The sequence below is a fragment of the Lucilia sericata genome, unplaced genomic scaffold, assembly GCF_015586225.1.
Source record: "Lucilia sericata isolate MDLA Ls3-8-SP2 unplaced genomic scaffold, ASM1558622v1 Contig000688F_arrow, whole genome shotgun sequence".
Lineage (NCBI taxonomy): Eukaryota > Metazoa > Arthropoda > Insecta > Diptera > Calliphoridae > Lucilia > Lucilia sericata.
The window spans coordinates 161,307-182,938 of record NW_023994691.1 but is presented as its reverse complement, the minus strand read 5'-3'; the positions used below and the strand labels follow the sequence as shown (position 1 = coordinate 182,938).

General features: G+C 29.4%; 1 protein-coding gene across 2 annotated transcripts in view; it reads left to right on the top strand.

Moving 5' to 3' along the window:
• LOC119607339 (protein Tob1) overlaps positions 1-21,632 on the top strand; it is a 64,129-nt gene that overhangs the window by 32,276 nt on the left and 10,221 nt on the right. Inside the window, exon 2 of one of the 2 annotated variants that reach the window (XM_037961206.1) lies at positions 2,837-2,901. The exons of the other annotated variant lie outside the window; for it this stretch is intronic. The gene's annotated coding sequence lies outside the window, so the exon portion shown is untranslated. The remainder of the gene's footprint in view (positions 1-2,836; positions 2,902-21,632) is intronic. 2 annotated transcript variants of the gene reach the window in all.

The window sequence follows — 21,632 nt, the reverse complement described above, 5'->3', positions numbered from 1 at the left end:
GAACTAGAACTGAACTAGAACTGAACTAGAACTGAACTAGAACTAGAACTGAACTAGAACTGAACTAGAACTAAACTAGAACTAAACTAGAACTAAACTAGAATTAAAGTAGAACTAAACTAGAACTAAACTAGAACTAAAGTAGAACTAAACTAGAACTAAACTAGAACTAACCTAGAACTAAACTAGAACTAAACTATAACTAAACTAGAACTAAACTAGAACTAAACTATAACTAATCTAGAACTAAACTAGAACTAAACTAGAACTAAAGTAGAACTAAACTATAACTGAACTAGAACCGAACTAGATTTAAACTAGATTTGAACTAGAACTAAACTATAACTAATTTACAACTACAACTAAACTAGAACTAAACTATAACTGAACTTGAACTGAACTAGATGTGAACAAGATCTGAATTAGAACTAGAATTAAACTAGAACCGAACTGGAACTGAACTAAAACCGTACTAGAACTGAACTAGAACTGAACAGGAACTGAACAAGAATAGAACTATAACAGAACTAGAACATAACTAGAACAGAAGTAGAACAGAACTAAAACTAAACTAGAACTAAACTAGAACTTAACTAGGACTGAACTAGAACTGAACTAGATCTGAACAAGAACTAAACTAGAACTACAATTAAACTAGAACTAAACTATAACTGAACTAGAACAGAACAGAACTAAACTAGAACAGATCTAGAACTGAACTAGAACTAAACTAGAACTGAATTAGAACTGAACTAGAACTAAACTAAAACTGAACTAGAACTAAAGTTGAACTTAGAACTTAATTTATACTAGTTAAATTTGTATACCAATGCTTGTTGGGTTTTATTCTTTTATTTATGCAAATAAGTATGTATGAATATACGAGTCGTCATACCTTTGCTCTTACGTATTTAAAAATATCTTTATTATGATTTTTTTATTTTTATGCTCTTTTTGTTTCAATTATTTTTAATTTAAATGCCAGGGTTAAAAAATCAAAAACAATTAAAAAAGAAAAACTATTAATATATATTTTTTCTACTTTGTATTTGTTTTAGCAAGAAAATTTAAATGCTTAAATAGAAAATGGTAAAAATATATTTAAAAACATACATGGTAGAAAATATATATTAAAGGTAAATCTAATAGCATAGACTAAATCAAAAGTATATTAGTGAGTAATGTAGTTATTTCATACATTACTAGATAATGAGTGATTGTCATAAATAACATTATTTCATTTGATTGTATAGAATTTGTAAACTATTTCCTCTATAATATTAATTAAATTTACTGAAAAAAATTTTTCTTTACTATTTACTTTTAAATGATTTCAAAAAAACTAAATAATTTTAAACCAACAAACAAACGAAAAGTGTTATAGGAAAATACCCCAAATATCTGTATAAATCATATGACAAGTTGTTTAAATTAAAGATTTCAAATATACTTTAAATAATAAATAATATTTTTGTTTGTGTGTTGCGTCTTTTATTTGTATTTATTTAATAATTTTATTTATTTAGTTAACGAAATGTGTAAATTGTTTTTCAATTGAGTGAGTGGGTATTTGTTGAGTTTATTTATTTAAAAATTTGTATATACTTTTAAACAAAATCTTTGCAGCGCTTGAAATGAAAATTTGTAATATAAAAAAATTAACAAAAATGTTATTTGCTTAAACTTTTAATAAATTAAATGTAACAAATTGATGTAGTTTTTTTTAAATTTTTACAAAATTTATTTGCTTTTAGATAAAGTTTATTTATGGCGTCTTGTTTTTAATAGTTTTTAGAAAGTAATTTATTTATTTAAAATATTTGTTAAGGAAATTTTGAATTTTCTTTTAATAGATTTACAAGTTTAAGTTCAAGGTTTTAGTGTGTCAAATATTTGTCAGAACTTCAAATGAAAGAGAGAGATGAGACAAAATTCTTTGAAATATTTTATGTTGTGGTGAGCTATAGTCTTGGAATGGGCATTTAAATATGTTGGAATGGAATGTTGATGGACTGAGGGGTTAAAACTTGACATCTTCTAGACATTCTCTGACTCATCACTGAATTGCCTTAAAAAGTACTTTTTTCTAAAAAGTGAGATTTTAAATCCCTCTCATTAAAGTACCCCAAATTCGACCACAACTTTTATAAAAAACATTTTTCAATAAAACAACATATTTTGTTTATATTTACTCAAGTATTTTTTCAGCAATTTTTTTAATTTTTTTTTCTGTTGACCAAAACAAAAGTAGGCGTTTAGCTACAAAAAAAAACATGTACATACAACCAAATCATTTATTTTTTACAATCAAACACCGCGAATATTTATTATTTTGAATGTTCTTCAAAAAAAAAAATCCAAAATCAAAATAATGCAAACTGTGTAGGTGGTCGGTCGGTCAGACAGTTCGTTGATTTTAAATAATTTTCTTTAATTTTCTTTAATCTATTTATGTAATCCCAAAAATGTTGTTTTTTTTTAAAGACAATTTAATGCGTATAATGTTAAAATTAAATCAGAAATAACATTTTTTTGCAAATAAACATTTTTCAGACACAAACAAATATGTTCGTCATAAAATTAATACAGTTAAATATAAATAAATTAAAATGCAACATCATGACATTCCATAATTTGACATAAATTTCTTATTAAAACAAGCCAAATACAATAAAATATAAAAATCTTTGATAAAAATTAATCATCAATTTAATTAAAAAAGGGGGAAGAATTTGTTTAATATTTTAATTTATTTACTCATTTACTTTTAACTCTTTAACATTTTATTTATTTGAATATTTAATAATATTTATATTTGTAATTCTCTTTTTTTTAGGTAATTTCTAAAATGCAACAAACCCTAATTATATCAGAAAACTTCTGAAAAATGTATAAAGAGTGGTATGTATACAAACCAATATTAAAGATAATAAGTTCTAGTTCACTTCTAGTTTAGTTTTAGTTCAGTTCTAGTTCAGTTCTAGTACAGTTCTAGTACAGTTCTAGTTTAGTTCCAGTTCAGTTCTAGTTCAGTTCTAGTCCGGTTCTAGTTCAGTTCTAGTTCAGTTCAGTTCTAGTTCAGTTCTAGTTCAGTTCTAGTTCAGTTCTAGTTCAGTTCTAGTTCAGTTCTAGTTCAGTTCTAGTTCAGTTCTAGTTCAGTTCTAGTTCAGTTTCTAGTTCAGTTCTAGTTCAGTTCTAGTCTAGTTCAGTTCTAGTTCAGTTCTAGTTCAGTTCTAGTTCAGTTCTAGTTCAGTTCTAGTTCAGTTCTAGTTCAGTTCAGTTCAGTTCTAGTTCAGTTCTAGTTCAGTTCTAGTTCAGTTCTAGTTCAGTTCTAGTTCAGTTCTAGTTCAGTTCTAGTTCAGTTCTAGTTCAGTTCTAGTTCAGTTCTAGTTCAGTTTTCCGAAGGTCTGGTTATAATATTGTTGTATCATCAATTTTAAAATGCAAATTAAATTTACAAAATCTCCTTTAAATCGTTATTGATTCACTCTTAAAGAGGAATGACCTTAAGTTCTATAAATTAAACCAGGAAACCCCCTACGTTATCGAAAATCTTTTGAAACGGGAAATAACCCCATTTATGAGACATGTTTAAAACATTTTCAATTTAAAAAAAAAAAAATACTTACATATGTAAGTATATATGAATGTGTGTATGTCGCCGACAATCTAGAATAAATGTTCATTAAACATTGCAAAAGGGAATTAACTTATTAATGTAATTACGACATTTAGAAAAATAAAACAAAATTAAAATGTCATTTATCGTAGACAATTTCTATAAAATAATAATTTTCCTTTAACCTTATACAAATAATCATACTAACTAGCAGTAGTAGGTGTACTATACATATTTGTTAGATTTATAAGTCTCATGATTTTTATGTATAAATATAAATATAAAACATGTTGATAAAATAAAAACCCCTTTGTTATAAAAAAAAGAAAGAATTTCCCTATTTAATTTTCTCCCTCAATAAATATAACAATTGACATTTACAGCAGCTAGAAATTGGCATTTACGACTGAAGAATAAATTGTGAAAAAAAAGTGGAAAATATTCCCCAAATTAAATGAGAACAGAATAAATGAGCAATACATGTGTTTTTTATATTGAAAATAAACTTATTTACTTACAGTCCAATGCATTTGAATAGTTGTGGTGATAAAATTAGGTGAAATGGGAAATAAAGTTACAAAATAAAAACCATTTCTTCTACACAAAATAAATGTTTTTATAATTTTTTTGGAATTTTTATAGAAAATTTGATGTATAATACTTTTTTAGAAGATTTCTAAAAAAGTACCATTAAATTCTTTTTTAGAAAATTGTATGTATAATAGTTGTTCTATAGCAAATTTTGTGTATTACAGTTTTTTTATAGAAAATTTTATTCTATAGAAAGTTTTGTCAAAAATTTATTTATAATAGTTTTTTCGATCAAAAATTTTGTGTATAACAGTTGTTTTTATAGAAACTTTTGTGTAAAACAGTTTTTCTTATCAAATATTTTGTGTATCACAGTTGTTTTTATAGAAACTTTTGTGTATAACAGTTTTTCTTATCAAATATTTTGTGTATAACACAACTGTTATACACAACAGAACATTTTGTGCATAATAGTGTTTTCTATAGACATTTTTGCGTATAACAGTTTTTTCTATGAAGAATTGTGTGTATAACAGTTTTTTCTATAGAAACTTTTGTATATAACACTTTTTTATTTAAAAAATATTGTGCTTCAGTTTATTCTATAAAAAATTTTCTGTATACAGCTTTTCTATAGAAAATTCAGTGTATAACAGTTTTTTTCTACAGAAAATTCAATATTTTTATTAAAAAATCAGCATATAACAGCTTTTTTATAAAAATATTTTGTTTATAACAGTTTATTCTATGAAAAGTGTATAACAGTTATTTCAATAGAAAATTTTGTGAATAAACGTTTTTTCTATCAAAAATTTTGTTTATAACTGTTTCAATAGAAAATTTTGTGTATAACAGTTGTTTCTATTGAACATTTTGTGTATAACAGTTTTTTCTATCAAATATTTTGTGTATAATAATAGTTTCTATAGACAATTTTTTGTTTAACATTTTTTTTCTATAGAAAATTCCATATTTTTATTGAAAATTTAGTATATAACAACTTTTTTATAAAAATTTTGTGTATAACAGTTTAATCTATGTGTGTATACATTTTATTCTTTAGAAAATTTTTTGTATAACAGTTGTTCCAATAGAAATTTTTTTGTAAAAACGTTTATTTCTATCAAAAATTTTGTGTATAACAGTTTTTCTTATTAAAAAATTCTGTGTATAACAGTTGTTTCTATTGAACATTTTGTGTATAACAGTTTTACTATCAAAAATTTTGTGTATAACAAAAGTTTCTATTTTAATTTTTGTATAACAGTTTTTTCTATCAAAAATTTTTTGTATTACTGTTTATTCTATAGAAAGTTTTGTGTATAACAGTTTATTCTTTACGAATTTTTTTGCATAACAGTTTCTTATCAAAAATTTTGTTTATAACAGTTGTTTTCTATGGAACATTCTTGTATAACAGTTTTTTCTATCAAAAATTGTATGTATAACTAATTATTCTCTAGAAAGTTTTGTGTATAACAGTTTATTCTTTGCATAACAGTTTTTTCTCTAGAGAAAATTTTGAATATAACAGACTTTTATATTGAAAATATTTTGTATTACATTTTATTCTTAAGAAAATTTTGTGTATAACAGTTTTTTCCACAGAAACTCCTGTGTATAACATTTTTTTTATTGAAAATTCCGTATATAACTGTTTTTTTTTTTTTTTTTCTATAGAAAATTTTGTGTATAACAGTTACTTCTATAGAAAATTTTATTTGTATTTTTTAACAGTTTGTGTAAAACAGTTTTTTCTACAGAAAATTTTACGTATAACAGTTTCTTCTATAGAAAATTTTGTATAAAACAGATTCTTCTATAGAAAAGTTTGTTATATAACAGTTTTTTATTGAAATTTTCGTTATATAACAGTTTTTTATAAAAAATTTTTTCTATAACAGTTTCTTCTATAGAGTATGCTGTGTATAACAGTTTATTCTCTAGATAAATTTCCTTATAACAAGTTTTTACCATAGAAAAACTTTTGTATAACAGTTTTATAGAAGTCTTCCCTATAGAAAATGTTACGTATAACAGTTTATTATATAGAAAATAGTGTTTATATTTTTTCTCTAGAAAATTATTTGTATAACAGTTTCTTCTATAAAATTTTATTTTTTAGTATAACAGTTAATTTTAAAGAATATTCAGTTTATTCTAAAGAAAATGTTGTTTATAACAATATTTTCTGTGGAAAATTTTGTGTATAACAGTTGTATAAAAAATTATTTTGATGATGTTGTTTATAACAATATTTTCTGTAGAAAATTTTGTGTATAACAGTTGTATAAAAAATAATTTTGATGACAGCATTTTATAACAAATATTGTGTATAAGAGTTTGCTCTATAGAGAATTTCGATTATAACAGTGTCTCCATTGAAATATATGTGTTATTTGTTAGCTTTAGACTTCCGCCCACAGTAGACTTATTAAACCACAATTAATTGCCCCTAAACTTATGACCAACACTGTACCGTTTATTATATACAGTAGTGTGTAGGTATTTTCAAACTAGTAGAATAAATATAAAATGAAAAGTGCATAACAATTGTTGTCGATTGCTTTTGACTTCAACTGATATTTAGATATATTACTAGTTTTGTTGTAGTTGTTGTCAATGATGCAGATGCTGCGGTACTAACTGCAGCTAACGCTAATAGTTTTTATTGTTGTTGTTTTTTTATTTATCTGTCATGTATTCATTCATTCATGTATTGTTTATCTTTAATTTATTTAACAGACTTTTGACAACACTTCCTCCCCCTAGACTATTTACTGTATCTCTGTATATGTACTTATTAGATGGTGGGGGTGTCGCGTAATGAAGGCAAATATATTTACCCCTTTGTAGTATTGAACAAAATAATGTTCAATTAGAAATTACATTTCTGTTGTTATTGTTGTTGATTTTATATAGAAAAAAATAAACAATTTCGAGGAGAAATTTTTTTATAGAGTGTAACAGACAGTTATTGTACGTTCTATTTGTTTAACAGAATTTAATGAACTACAGCGAAAATAAAATTCAAATTCAACTTATTGCATCAAAACAAAATGTATAGACACTAATTTAGAAAAACACATGTGGAAAAAGTATGTACTATATTTGATTAACCCTTTAAAGGCAAAAAGGGAGCTTCAATATATTTTCCATTTAAGATTGAAACCTGCAAATCTGACTAAAGAGGAACAGAGTAAATGCTAATATGATTTTGCTTGCTAAAGAAAAAATCATTTAAAACATTTGACTACTATTTACATTACCAGTAGATTAAGAGGTAACTAATGTATTATGACATAACTAAAGCAAACGTAATAATGACTTAAACAAAATATTTCTAAGATATTTTGAGAAAAGAACAAAATCTTTAAATGTTGTTTACTTCTGAAATATTGGAAAATTTCCCTAAAAAAATATCTTCCCCTTTTAAGGGTTAAAATTTCCTGCCAAAGAAAACAATTGCCATTTCTTAAAATACACTGTAACATACAACCCAAAAACCACAAATTGTATAAAAAAAAACAACAGAAAAATTCAATAATAATGAAATAAAAACAAATTTACTATTTCTATCTTTCTTTCTTGTTTTTTGCGAACTAAATGGAAATAGTCGTAAGAATTTATGTAATACCCAGACACTTTGGCTGGCAAATTGTATATTTAACCTTCGTCTTTCATAATGAACTAGAACGGGAATAAATACACATGAAACATTTCAGCAAGAAACGATTTTTTTTTTCTATTTATTATTGCAATTTTTTTCTTATATTATTTTTAGCAAATGTATTTTTTATATTCTATTAAAAATTTTGTTTTTGGTAGAAAAAGTTTTCTTTTTGTAGGCCAAGTCTTTTTTTGGGGGATAATGGTAAAAATTAAGGTTAAATTTGCCAAACATATATACATATTTTTATTCAACACTATAAGAAATATCTCTTAATTTTAGTTGCCGTTATTAAATTTTGTTAACACAACTAAACTGAGCTGAGTTTAAGATATTTATTGGTTTCCTACAATCAAATTAATGTTGCTGCAAACGAAAACCAGTTAAAATCGCATGATCGAGTACTTCGATTTCCTATACACTATAAAGTCGTAAAGTCCTCAAGTGTACATCAGTATGAAGGAAAACCCAATCAATTCCATATTTTAAAAGTTTTAAAAAGTATTTTTGCTATAATATATCTTGATTTTTACAAATTTTCCCCACGATTCAAAAATCATGACAAACGAATTATAGCAGCTCTCGTGCAACAACAATATTTTTAATTTAAAGTGGAAATTTGGCCAGCTTCTTTTATATCCCAGCAAAAAATCTGAAATTTTTGGTAATAGCCAGTAGTTATTTCATTTATTACTTGGTAATGAGTGTTCATTATCATCCACATTATTTCATTTAGCTGAATAGGTTATTACTGGTAAAGAACAAAACAATTTGGATTTGTTATAGCTCAATTGTCTAGGTCGTTCATTTAACAAACAGGGGGTTCGTGGTTCGAACCCTGCTGGATACTGTTTATTTTTTTCAAAATGACATTCATTTATATATTTTTGTAAAAAGCCGTTCTCAAAATTACAAAAAGCAACATGTTAATGGAGCATCGAGTAAGCGGCTGGAGTGAGAAACATAGAAAACAACTGAATGCCTGGGTTCAAATCCTGGCCGAGGAATTTTTTTATTTTTTGTTTCCTACATACAAAGTTGGCCCAAAATAACTAGCTATAACATAACATATTTGTAGGTTTATTTGTAACTAGTTATTTCGCAAAGTTTTTGTAATCAAATTAGTAACCATTTATTAATTTGTTTAAGGTAGGTACATATTATTTGAACCTCGTCGAACAAAAATAATTAGTTATTCACCCCAAAAGTAATTAGTTTCCACGTGATTCCAATATTACTTTCTAGATTACTAGGTAATGAAAATTTTTGCTGGGATCTTCTTAAGGTATAATGCTAACACTTCCTACCTATTGCCAACTACATACTATAGAGTCATTTGTCTGTTAAGGGACTTTTGGCTTTCCAGATCTTTACTACACCACTTCCTTGAGTCTTTAGAGCACTTAGTCCGGTACCTTTATTAATGATAACATAGTTTCTTATTCTACCTAAGCTTTTAGCCAGTTAAAGCTTTTCAGATGTCGATTATTCTATCTCTCTTCCTAAGTTCTTTAGCTCACAAGCTCACTCTTCATCGACATACAACATCTTTTGTCGCAAGATTTGGCAACAGTTATTGAACCATCAGTCTCATTAGAGGCTTGTCTATTTTCAGATGTCGATCCACCTAATTTGCCCTTCTTTCACGATTCTTTAGATCACTAAGCTTTCTAAGAACCACCTCAAGTTGCATGTCATTATCAAATCCAAGACAATAGACTTGATTTGTGACAACTGTTAATGAAACTTTGGACCGTTTTGGACCTTCTGGCTTTTCAGTTGATCCACTTGACCTACTTTCTCTTTATTACTTGTTGCATCGAATTGTATGCCTTGGCCTGAATGATAAAGAAAACACAATAGGTTGGTTTTGTGATAACTGTTACAGAGCCATTGGACCGTTTTGGACCTTATTGCTTTTCAATTGATCCGCTTGTCCTACTTTCTCTTATCAGTTAGTTAGTTAGTTAGTTAGTTAGTTAGTAGTTAGTTAGTAGTTAGTTAGTTAGTTAGTTAGTTAGTTAGTTAGTTAGTAGTTAGTTAGTTAGTTAGTTAGTTAGTAGTTAGTTAGTTAGTTAGTTAGTTAGTTAGTTAGTAGTTAGTTAGTTAGTTAGTTAGTTAGTTAGTTAGTTGTTAGTTAGTTAGTTAGTTAGTTAGTTAGTTAGTTAGTTAGTTAGTAGTTAGTTAGTTAGTTAGTTAGTTAGTTAGTTTTAGTTAGTTAGTTAGTTAGTTAGTTAGTTAGTAGTTAGTTAGTTAGTAGTTAGTTAGTTAGTTAGTTAGTTAGTTAGTTAGTTAGTTAGTAGTTAGTTAGTTAGTTAGTTAGAGTTAGTTAGTTAGTTAGTTAGTTAGTTAGTTAGTTAGTTAGTTAGTTAGTTAGTTAGTTAGTTAGTTAGTTAGTTAGTTAGTTAGTTAGTTAGTTAGTTAGTTAGTTAGTTAGTTAGTTAGTTAGTTAGTAGTAGTTAGTTAGTTAGTTAGTTCGTAGTTCGTTAGTTAGTTCGTTAGTTAGTTAGTTAGTTAGTAGTTAGTTTAGTTAGTAGTTAGTTAGTATAGTTAGTTAGTTAGTTAGTTAGTTAGTTCGTTAGTTAGTTAGTTAGTTAGTTAGTTTCTTTAGATATTTCGATAACATCCAAATAAATAACCTAGACCTCCCTCAGTTCTGTTGTGCAATCGTTCTCCGATGGCTCTAGCGGGAATCGACCTCCGGTCTAACACAGTACAGCACTATCCTCTATCCCACCTGGGCCACACCATTATTCTACTAAAGACATAAACGATAGTACAGGTTTCAATCGAGACTTCTTTCTAGATTTGCCATATTTAGCTAAATGTGTAGACGCACCTCCTACACACATTATTATTTGATTAAATCATTATAAATTGATTTCTTTTGCAAAAGAAATGCTTGTAAAGTGTTTTTTCCAATTCTCCAGAAATAAATTATCAACAAAAGCCTTAATGCAAATTGTCTAACATAAACATCTGCATTATTTAACACCAAATTTTTTTAAACGAAAAAAGACATTAGGATTTCGTTTTAATACAACAAAAAAATCAATTTTCCACCAACAAAATACACACAATATGATTTCTTTTCTACTTCGTTAAATAATAACTTCTAAGTAAAATTTTGCTAATAAAAACAAGATTACTAAATCTTTTCAAACGAAAAAAATTCAATTACTCTTACCACCAAACGAAAACAACAAGGCTCTTAATAAAGAAATAATCAGAAAAAAAGAAATGTTCTCAATTTAAATTGAAATCTATAGACTTGCTTATCTATAATATTATAAGCCATTTTAATGAATTAAAATAAAACCCAGGCTATAGTGGAATGAATATCAATCAATTTAAAACAAACAAGAACTTGAAATCCTACAACTCTAAACAGCTGATGTAATGTCTTCTTAAAATACCCTTGACCTAATTTTGAATAATAACAACAATTACAATGTAACAGTTTGAGTGGTTATCTTAAGAATTATCAATGTTTGATGACTGACGACTATAACGAGGAATGATGTTTGTGATGATGTTGTTGCTGCTGCTGCTGATGAAACCACTTAATTTTTGTTCAACACAATTTATTTTTAGTATCTCTCTCCTGCCCTAGCTGTTGTTATGGTGGGAAGTTGGTGGCAGGGGGGTATGGTAACATGAAAAAAAAAGTAACCAAATAAAAATTCTTATCAAATTATCATGGTACCCTGAAGGCAGATTACGATTATATACTCATATTGCTGTCCCCCCCTCCACCACTTTTTATACTGACTACACATGCATAAATAGCTTACAAACCATCCCCTTCCTATGGGTTTTTTGTTGTTGTGCATAAAAATAGAAATAACCAGGAAAACTGCTGTCAATTTTTTCCCCATTTCATTTCCTTTCTGTAAACGTTTTTTTTGTTTTTTTTGAAGTATGAGTACTTTTCCATTTCCATCTTACAGTAGAGAACCTCATCATGTCATTGCTAAATGGCTTTAAATGAAATCTAACCAGTTTTAGTTTTGGGGTTATGGGGTTTGGTTGACTGGTTTGATGGTTGGCTTGCCAGAATACTAAGTTTGGTTTGATTAGTACCACCCTATTATTTGCTCATTGTATTTATTAAGATGTTGTTGTTGTTTTTTTTCTTCACTCATTTATTTCTCCTGACATCTTTGCCTGGCGTTGATAAAATAAGTATCATAAATTCTATTTGTTTTATTATCTGTAGAGATGAAAACAAAGATAGTAAATACATAATAAATAGTAAGTAGTAGATACTTTGGAACTAAAACGTGGCTGTATGTGTGTGTGTGTGACAATCAGGAAATCTGTTGGTTACAGTAGAAAAGAAAATAGTTTGAAGGTAATTTATTCTAAAGATATTTCTGATATAATGATATAATGATTTTAAAATATGTTTCCTTTTCCTCATCCTTCCAATATCCCCTGTATAAGAAAGACTATGACAAGTTACCACTGCTATCATCTTTTGCAATTAAGTTCGTGGTCGTGTGGTGAGAAGTACGCCATCTCATTTAGAGATGCCCGTTGTACAAAAGCCATAGGTTCCTATAGAACTGACCAACCCTGATCAGGGATTTGCAGATTCTAAAGTTTATATTGAATTCGACAATAGTTTAGCGATTTTGGATTCTCGTTGTGGATGAAGATGTTGTATTATTGGAATCATTGCCAAACAAGCAGGTGTTCACAATGAAAACGGTTAAAGATCCAAACTCGTAACCAAATCCTTCTAAACAAGCATCGGACTAATAAGCATCTAGTACGACTAACTATGAGCATTATTACAGAAAAGAGAAACATTCAAAAATCCTACAGGAAGGTCTTCGAATTCATTCCCCTTTGAGTGATTCCACTTAACACCCCGTAGAAACTTTGCTTAAACGAAAAGCATAGTCTTATTAGAATCACGGTTCTCTAAAACTCACTGGAACTTAAAAAAATCTCAATAAAGGTCACATTTACAGGCTATAGGTTCATACTCTATAGTTTAACTCAAATCCTATCTGAGAAAGAGATTTCCAATGTAAAAATACTAGACAATACCTTAATATCAATGGGTTCATGTTCTAACTAAGTTATTGTAAAAGTTGCTTTATTGGAATCCATGCGAAACATCCAAAGCCTCTACAGCTGTAAGCCAAAATGCCAAACGTCTTAAGACATCAACTTATAGCCAACTCATAAGCATCTAGCACAAAAAAAGTCAAAAACTATGAGAATTATCATGGAAAAGAACCGCTTCCGACCCTCCTACAAGAAGGTTTATTCGACTTTCATTTCCATATAGAAACTTCCGTCGCTGTCTTCTAAAACCCACAGGAACTTAAAACTTACTCGATAAAACTCGAACTTGCAGGCTTCACGATCAAACCTCCATTTGAATGATATTGAAACTGAAAGACATTAAAGTCATAGTGTTCTAACCCTGGTATTGATTCAAACGGATGTTTACAATTCATGCGAAACACCCAAACAGCCTTAAGCTCAGATACCAAAGGTCTAAAGACATTAAACTCTCCAGAAAGGCCATAACTTGTAACCAAATCCCTTTTAAACTAGCGACAAACTTATAAGCATCTAGCACGAATGAGACCAAAACTATAAGCGTTATAGCAGAAAAGACCCACTTCCGACCATCCTATAAAAAGGCCTTGAAAGTTATTTGGCTTCGAATGATTTCGCTTAACTCGAACTCAAAAAGATCTCGACAATGTTCCAATTATAAGGCTTCAGGTACAAACTCTATAACGTAACTAAATTCCTATCTGAAGAAGATAGTCCCAATGCAAAGATTTGATTCGGATACTTTCGGATAAAGCCCGATGCAGTAACTTCGAGAGTTGTGTTCCCCATTAAAGGGCAAAATGCAGACCTTTCGCCCTCAAAACTCAAAGGACATAGGGACAACAAACGACAAGACCAAAATGGTGAAAATTGTCATCACAAAGGATCGAAGTTTATTTCTCTCGATTGTCAACCTTTTTGACAATATCTAACAAATCCCGGAGGAAACCTAATTCAGCAGTTATGGTAGAGTTCCACTTTGCTTGATTGGATGACGCATAAACGTCCTAACTCTGTTATATAAGCTTGTAAATCTTTAGACCAAAAAGGTGAAAGTTGTTATCACAAAGAAACGAAAATTTCGAAAAAGCCCGATGCAGCAACTTCTAGAGTTGTGATCCCTATTAAAGGAAAGAAGATCTTTCGCCCTCGAAACTCAAAGAACATAAGGAAAACGAACGACAAGAACAAAAAGGTGAAAGTTGGCATCACAAAGTAACGAAATTTATTCCTCTCGATTGTCAACCTTTTTCGCAATATCTAACAAATCCGGAAGGAAACCCCAGTTCAGCAGATAAGATAGAGTTCCAATTCGCAATGTTTTGCCATCACATTTTAAGGCCTTGATGTCGCATAAACGCCCTGAGTACGTTGTTTTAACCTATACATCTTTACATTAATGTTGGGGCTTTGAAAAACCCTAGTACTTTATGGCATAAAATCGAAGTAATAACTGGAGTTAAGCTTTTAAAATATTGTTCTCCCAGTTATGCCAAAATATGTATTAAGAGAAAGTCACGTTTTTACCTCATCTTGTGGATAATGAACAAAGTGATCCTAGTACTGTCGACTTCTTGAGAATCTTTCTCCTTTTTGCAACATCGTACAGGTTTCTTTAATAACGCCTTAATCGAACTGATCCAAGAATAGTCGACTTTAAGAAGATCTCCTGAATTTAACTACCGACAACAAATGTTCAAAAACTCAGTTTCCTGAAAATTGTGATATTGGAAACAACCTCGCTACCAAGATATTTGGATCTTATTTCGATGAAATAAGCGCAGTTGACTTCTTGAGCTTTCATATCCTGGATTCCAATTATCGATCTAATGTAAATGTAATTCTTTGTATAGATGTGTTCGTAATACTGTGACCCACTTTCTCATTCTAATGGAGTATTCTAATCTTCATCTCGTTTGAGTCCCTTCATAGCTAGTTAATGGTTCTTGACTTAAATATTTTCCAAATAGTCCCATTGTGTCAAATATTCCTCTTCCAAATTTTCTACAACTTAGCAGTATATGGTCCGGATTATAATAAGAACATTCTGCTACAGTTACCGAAATAAAAAAAGGAACAACTTATAATATTTACTTCTTTAACTCCTCCGGTTGCAAGGAGAGCTTTAAGTAAACGTACTAAGGAAAAAGGGGTGGAAAAATAACCGTTAGCTAAAGTATTATATACAAATATATACACATGAAAGTGTATCTGTGTGTGTTTTTCTAAAACCATTACTGTCAATGTGTGTGTGTTGGCTCTTGTTAAGTATTAAATGTAATTGAAAAGGTTGTCAACCGTGTTTATAACGGGTATTCTGGAAAACAACAACGACAACAAACAACAAAATACTGTTATATGTCATTCATGATATACTTAAAGTTAAAAGATGCTGCTACGATTCTAAGAATTTATGAAAATCTAGCAAAAAAAAGTACATTTGGCATTGTGTTGATAATAAGTTGCCGGGGTTGGTTGGTGGGCTGGTTGTTAAACTGTGTTAAGTTACGTAAAATGTTTTGGAATGTTTTTATCTTATTATCTTTTCACCATGACATTTAACTACAGAAAGGAACAAAAAAAAACAAAAAAATAAACAGTTAAATGCACTATGGGTAGAGAAAATATAAATATAATGGAAAAGTCTGTTATAACTGAAAGATAAAAAGTATTTTTCTATTAACTATAGTTAGTTTAGTTTTGAACTTATTCCCCTTCTTTAGCACCCCCACTGTTAGCTTATGTTAATCATAGTTGTCACTCAAATCATATTCAATTGCTGGAAAAAACAAACAAACAAAAAATAACTTATAAACAATAAAGGCAAAGCGGGTAAGATGAAGGAACGTTAGAAGTTGAAAATGAAAATGAAATAAAAACAATAACGGAAATTGCCAACAACTAGAAATGATGATGACAATCAACTGAAACTTTGAAGCTTAATAAAATTGTTGTACTATATCGAGTATTTTTCTCCCTTTTAGCAACAACAAAAGTTAAAACAACAACAATAGCAAATACCAAAACAACTTTTACTATATTTAAAACAGGGCTGGATAAATCCTTAAAGCCCCCTTCACACGAGCACACTAGTAATATGATCTGTCAAAATTTTGTGTAGAAGAGAACGGATGAGATCATCTAAACGCAATATGTAATGAAAATGGAATTTCATTTTACTTTTTCATTAGACTTGTTGTACGTAAAGTGTGATCGTCTGAAGGGCCCTTAAACTAGAACTTTTAGTTTAAAAGAAATTTCTCTGAAACTAAAGTCCAAAAAATCGAAAGTTTTCCATAATTTAGACAGGAAATGAGATTAAGAAAAGAAATAAATAATAATAAACTACAGGCCTTGGTTTTAACATGCAAAACCTCAGTCGGGTTCTCTTCAAACTAACCCTTTATATAACGATCGAGGTTATATATTTTATTTTTATTCTCTTGAGAATAACTTCTGCCTAGTCCAGTCTACTTGTCTATCTTGTCTACAAACTAACGATCGATTTGGTTCAAGAGATAAGATAGAATTGCTTGAAGCGAAAATCAATTAAAATTAACTATAACTCTGAAAGTTTCTCTTAAACCACTCTTTGATCATTAGGATCTAGGAGGTTCAAGATTAGACAACTTTTTATCTCTTTTCCTGCAACGAATTTTCTTTAAACTCTCTGAAAATCCATCTGCATTTAGAAGATAACAATAGAGTTTGTCCAAGAGCAGTCGACTTCCTTAAGTACATGATCAGTCTATTTTCGGAGGACTTACAGCTTTGTTTTGAAAATTGAATGCTTTAGATTTTGCTCGCTCTATTTTTTTGAATATAACAATCGAGGTGTTTATTCAGTTTATTACAATACTGGCCCTGATAATAATGATCATATTTGTCCAGTCAATTTCAATAAGCGATCTTGTCTACAAGCTAAACTTTTTAAACTTTATTCATCCTGAATTTAACGATCGTATTAGTCCAAGATCAGTCGATTTCCAGAGGATCTTTGTCTTTGTTTTAGGGATTTAAAAATGAAAATTTATTGAAGGCCTTCGCTTCTTCTTGAATATAACGATCGAGCTGGTACACGTTCAGTTGAACCACAGACTGAAAGTGTTTTTCATTTAAAGCTCTAAAAACGCTTGAACGCTTTAAAGATATCAATAGAGTTTGTCCAAGCGCAGTTGACTTCTTGAGCTTTCTTAGCCTGAAGTCCAATGATCGATCTAATGTAAAAGCAGACTTCTTGAGAAGTTTTTCTCTTACTCTTTGTTTTAGAGATTTGACAACCGCGGTCGAAGAGCGATTTGATGCAACAGCAGTCGACTTCTTGAGAAAGTTATATCTCTCTGTTTTAGAAATTTGTCCCATAATCGCTTGAAATCCATGATCGCTTTAAGAACATCAATAGAATTTGTCCAAGAGCAGTTGACTTCTTGAGCTTTCTTAACCTGAAGTCCAATGATCATTCTGATGTAAAAGCAGCCGACTTCCTGAGAAGTTCTTCTCTTTCTCTTTGTTTTGGCAAACCCTATATGAGATAGAATTAATCAAAGATCTGTCGACTTCCTGAGAAAGTCCTTATATTTCTCTTTGTTTTTTTTTTTTTTTTTTATTTCTGGAACTTTCTTCGTCTGGAAGATAGTGATGCAAGAGCGGTAGACTTCCTGAGGAAAGGCCTTTCCTTTCTCTTTATTTTAGTGATTTGACAACCTCAAAGAGCGATTTGATCCAAAAGCAGTCGACTTCCTGAGAAAGTCCTTATATTTCTCTTTGTTTTAGAAATTTGGCCATCTTAGTCTGAGAGTGATTTGAAAGAACCCTGTTTCAATCTAAAATATCGACCAAATTTGTCCAAGAGCAGGCACATTCTTTGTCTAGAAGCTATCAGTCACTTTGGCTCAAAAGCAGTCGACTTCTTGAGAATTCTTCTCTTTTTATTAGAGATCTGATCCACATCTTTTCGTCATCGTTTTATAACTCGAACCAGTTTTTGATTATTATTACATAATCCATCCCTGTTCTAAACACAAATACTTACAAAACATAATGTCAAAACAAAAATACTCTTACATTCAGATACAAAACTTTGACACACTCCCAAACAGGAAAAGAAAACAACAACAGGAAGTACAACAGTTTTCGTAAATCAGAGGTCGGCACGAATGTAAAATTTTTTAACAAATTTTCAAAATTTTAAAGTAAAAACGTTAGTGAATATATTCTAGATTGTAAATTTCTATTCTAGCTCGCTCTCTTTCTCTCTCGGCCTCTGTTGCCTTTGAAGGCCGGTCACTGCTTTAAAAGTGTAATTGTGTAGGAAAATAGCTCAATCTAAAGCTGTCTATGGCAGTTGTTAAAAAGTTAAAGTTTATATGAATTGTTGTCTTATTTTATAGACTTTTTGTTACAAATTGATTGAATTTCAAACTAAAAATATTTAAAATAAAAATCATTAAAGTTTTTAGATATAAAGATTTATAAAAAATTCTTTAAAACTTTATTTCAAGTAGAAGTTTTATTTAAAAAAAGAAATTTTCTAATTTCTAACATAATTTTTTTTTTCTGTTTAAAATCATGTGACTTTTATCTAAAATATTTTGCTATTTTTTTTTTTTTTTTTTGTTGTCTACAAGTTTCAATTACTCTTAAATGTCATTATTTTAAATCATTTTTATTATTTTTTTTTTCTTTTTCTCTAAAATTCTTGCTTTTTCATTTTTGGCATTAAAAAAAGGAACATTTAAATTGTTGCCAAATTATTTTTGTTTTTTTTTTTTTTTGCATAAATTGTGTTTATTTTATTTTTAACATGCTTGATTTGTGTTCTTTGTTTCGATTTTTATAACAACAATTAGTAACACATATACCTAACTAAATTAAAATTAGAAAAATTTATCTAGATTTTATTTTAAAGAAATGTATATTAGATTTATTATTTTCAAAAAAATTTCTATTGTTTTTTAAAGTTATGACAGCTTGTTAATATTTCTCTAAATTGCATTTGTTTATAAAAAAACAATATTTGTTTAAAAAGAAACTTTGAAAGCATTATTAAAGATATAAGTACTTTTCATTATTTAGACATAAACAATGTTTAAAAATTTAATTAATGTTTAAGGATTTTGACTGTCAAAGATAGATGACAGAAGCTGAAAAGATTTGTTGATAATTCTATGCGAAATTCTCTCTACTCTTCCAGAAACTAATCTTATCTGGTTTAACCATTCCATGGTTCTATATGCCGTTACTAGTTCGACTTCCAGTTCGACTCCTCCAATCACCAACTGATTATTTTTAAATTTTTTATTAAAGAAGACTATTAAAGACTAAATCAGAGCCAATAGCAATCCACTTCTTGAGAAAATTTCCTAGTTTCTTAGCGATTAGTCTGAGAGTATTTTTTCTTAGAACTCTCCTAAACCGAAACACTGACACATTCTCTTTAGAATAACGATCGAGATTATGTTTGTCCAGTTATCTTCATTAATTTACTTTGTCTGTAAGAGTATTTGATAAGAAAACCTTTCATTTCGCTCGGCTAAACTCTGAGAGGTTCTCTTAAACCATAATCTGCAAGTATTTTTACTTACAACTCTCTTAAACCGAAACACCGATATATTCTCTTTAGAATAACGATCGAGTTTATGTTTGTCCAGTCATCTTCATTAATTAACTTCTTCGTCTGTAAGCTAAGGATCGAAAGAACACGAAATAAAAGGAGTTTTTGATAAGAAAACCTTTAATTTTGCTCGACTAGACTCTGATAGTTTCTCTTAAACCTCTCTTTGAGCGTAACGATCAAGGTGATTCAAGATCCCATTCAACTTTTTAGGGATCTTTTTCTTTTCCAGGAATTTGTTTAATAGAGTTTGTCCAAGAGCAGACAACTTGCTAAACTTTCTTCCTCCGAAGACTTACGATTGTAGTAGTCCAAGAGTAGTCGATTTTTAGTGAACCTTTCTCTTTGTCTTAAGGATTAAGGAAAGAAAATCAATGAAAATTGATTGAAGGTCTTAGATATTGTTCGCATCACCTCATATAGTTTAACTGTAACTTCTAGTTGAATATAGCGATCATGGTTGTAAAAGATCATTTGATTGCAATAAGTCAAACACAGACTTAAACGGGTTGTCATTTAACCCTCTACAAACCCAAAGTCGCTTTAAGGATATCAATAGATTTTGTTCAAGAGAAGTTAACTTCTTGAACTCTCTTTGTCTAAGGGCTAACGATCGAGCTGGTTCCAAAAACAATTGAATCATTAAGAACATTTCCTTCTGTTTCTAAGCAATTTGCTTAGTCATCAGATTCTCTTCAATCAGAAGAACAGAAGATCAGTTGATTGCAATAAGTCAAACACAGACTGAAACAGGTTTTCATTTATCTCTCTTGAAACTCATGATCGCTTTAAGGATATCAATAGATTTTGTCCAAGAGAAGTTAAATTCTTGAACTCTCTTTGTCTGAAGGCTAACGATCGAGCTGGTTCTAAAAATAATCGATTTCTTAAGAACATTTCCCCCTGTTTCTAAGCAATTTGCTTAATCATCAGATTCTCTTCAACCAGAATTTCATTATAGCAACCGAGCTAACCCATCATCTTGAGAACCTTTCTATGTTTCTCAGTGATATGCCAACCTCAGTCTGAGAACAACATATAATTTCTTAAAACCCAACTACCAACAGAGTTCCTATAACTCATCTCGTCTTGAAAATAACGATCGAGCTTTCTCTTTTCTCAATAAAAAACACTTAACACTCCTTGATCATCGTAGTAGTTCACTGCTCTTGAACAAGTCGAAGAGACACCGTTTTGACTTCTTAACTCTATGAATAAAAAACGACTTCTTAATAACTCTTCTCCATAAGCATTGTCAGATTCTCTTTAACCTACCTCAGCTTGAGAATAACGATCGAGCTGGTCCAAAATAATCGCTTTTTAACGAATCTGTTTCCTTTTGAACCATTTTACTATAGTTGAAACGTAATTTTATCTCTTTTTTGAAGTCGCATCACTAACAGATCGTATATAACCACACTTGGAGAATAACGATTTTCGATATCGATTTTTTTATTCTCAATCTGAATACTCTTTCCTTTAAACTCTCTTCAAATTGTAACCTAACATACTCCTCAACCTAAGCTGATGGTCAAGCCGTTTCTAGAGCAATCGGGTTCTTAAGAATATTACTCCGTTTTTAAGTGATTTATCAGCCTCAGAAACATTTCTTTAAAATCATGAATTCATCATTGGACACATTTGTTTCAGTCTAATCACCTTTTTAAAGCGATATAGTACGTCCAATAGCACTTGAGTTGTTTAAAACATGTTCAAATCTCTCATTCTTCGTTTCTACTTATCGGGAAGCGAAAAACTTTTTCCTAATCTTTTCCTAGACCTCTGAGCACCCTTCGCTTTATACTTATCGATTTTCCAGCCTTAATCTGAAAGATTTTACCTTTAAACTCTCTTGTACTCTGACATATTCCCTTTTACTTCAGCATCTTAAAGATAAGGATCAAGCTGGTTCAAGAGTAATCGACTTCTTAAGAACTCTGATCTTTTATTAGGCGTTTTGTTAACCTCAGTCATATCTCCTTAAAAGCTCCTGAATTTCTCTTTCAATGCAACCTCTGGCATATTTTCTTTACAAGATTGGCCTTGATAATAACGATTCCTTAGCTGTCGAATTCCGAAGAACACTTTTAAATCTCTTTCTGATTCTAGCACTTATTCTT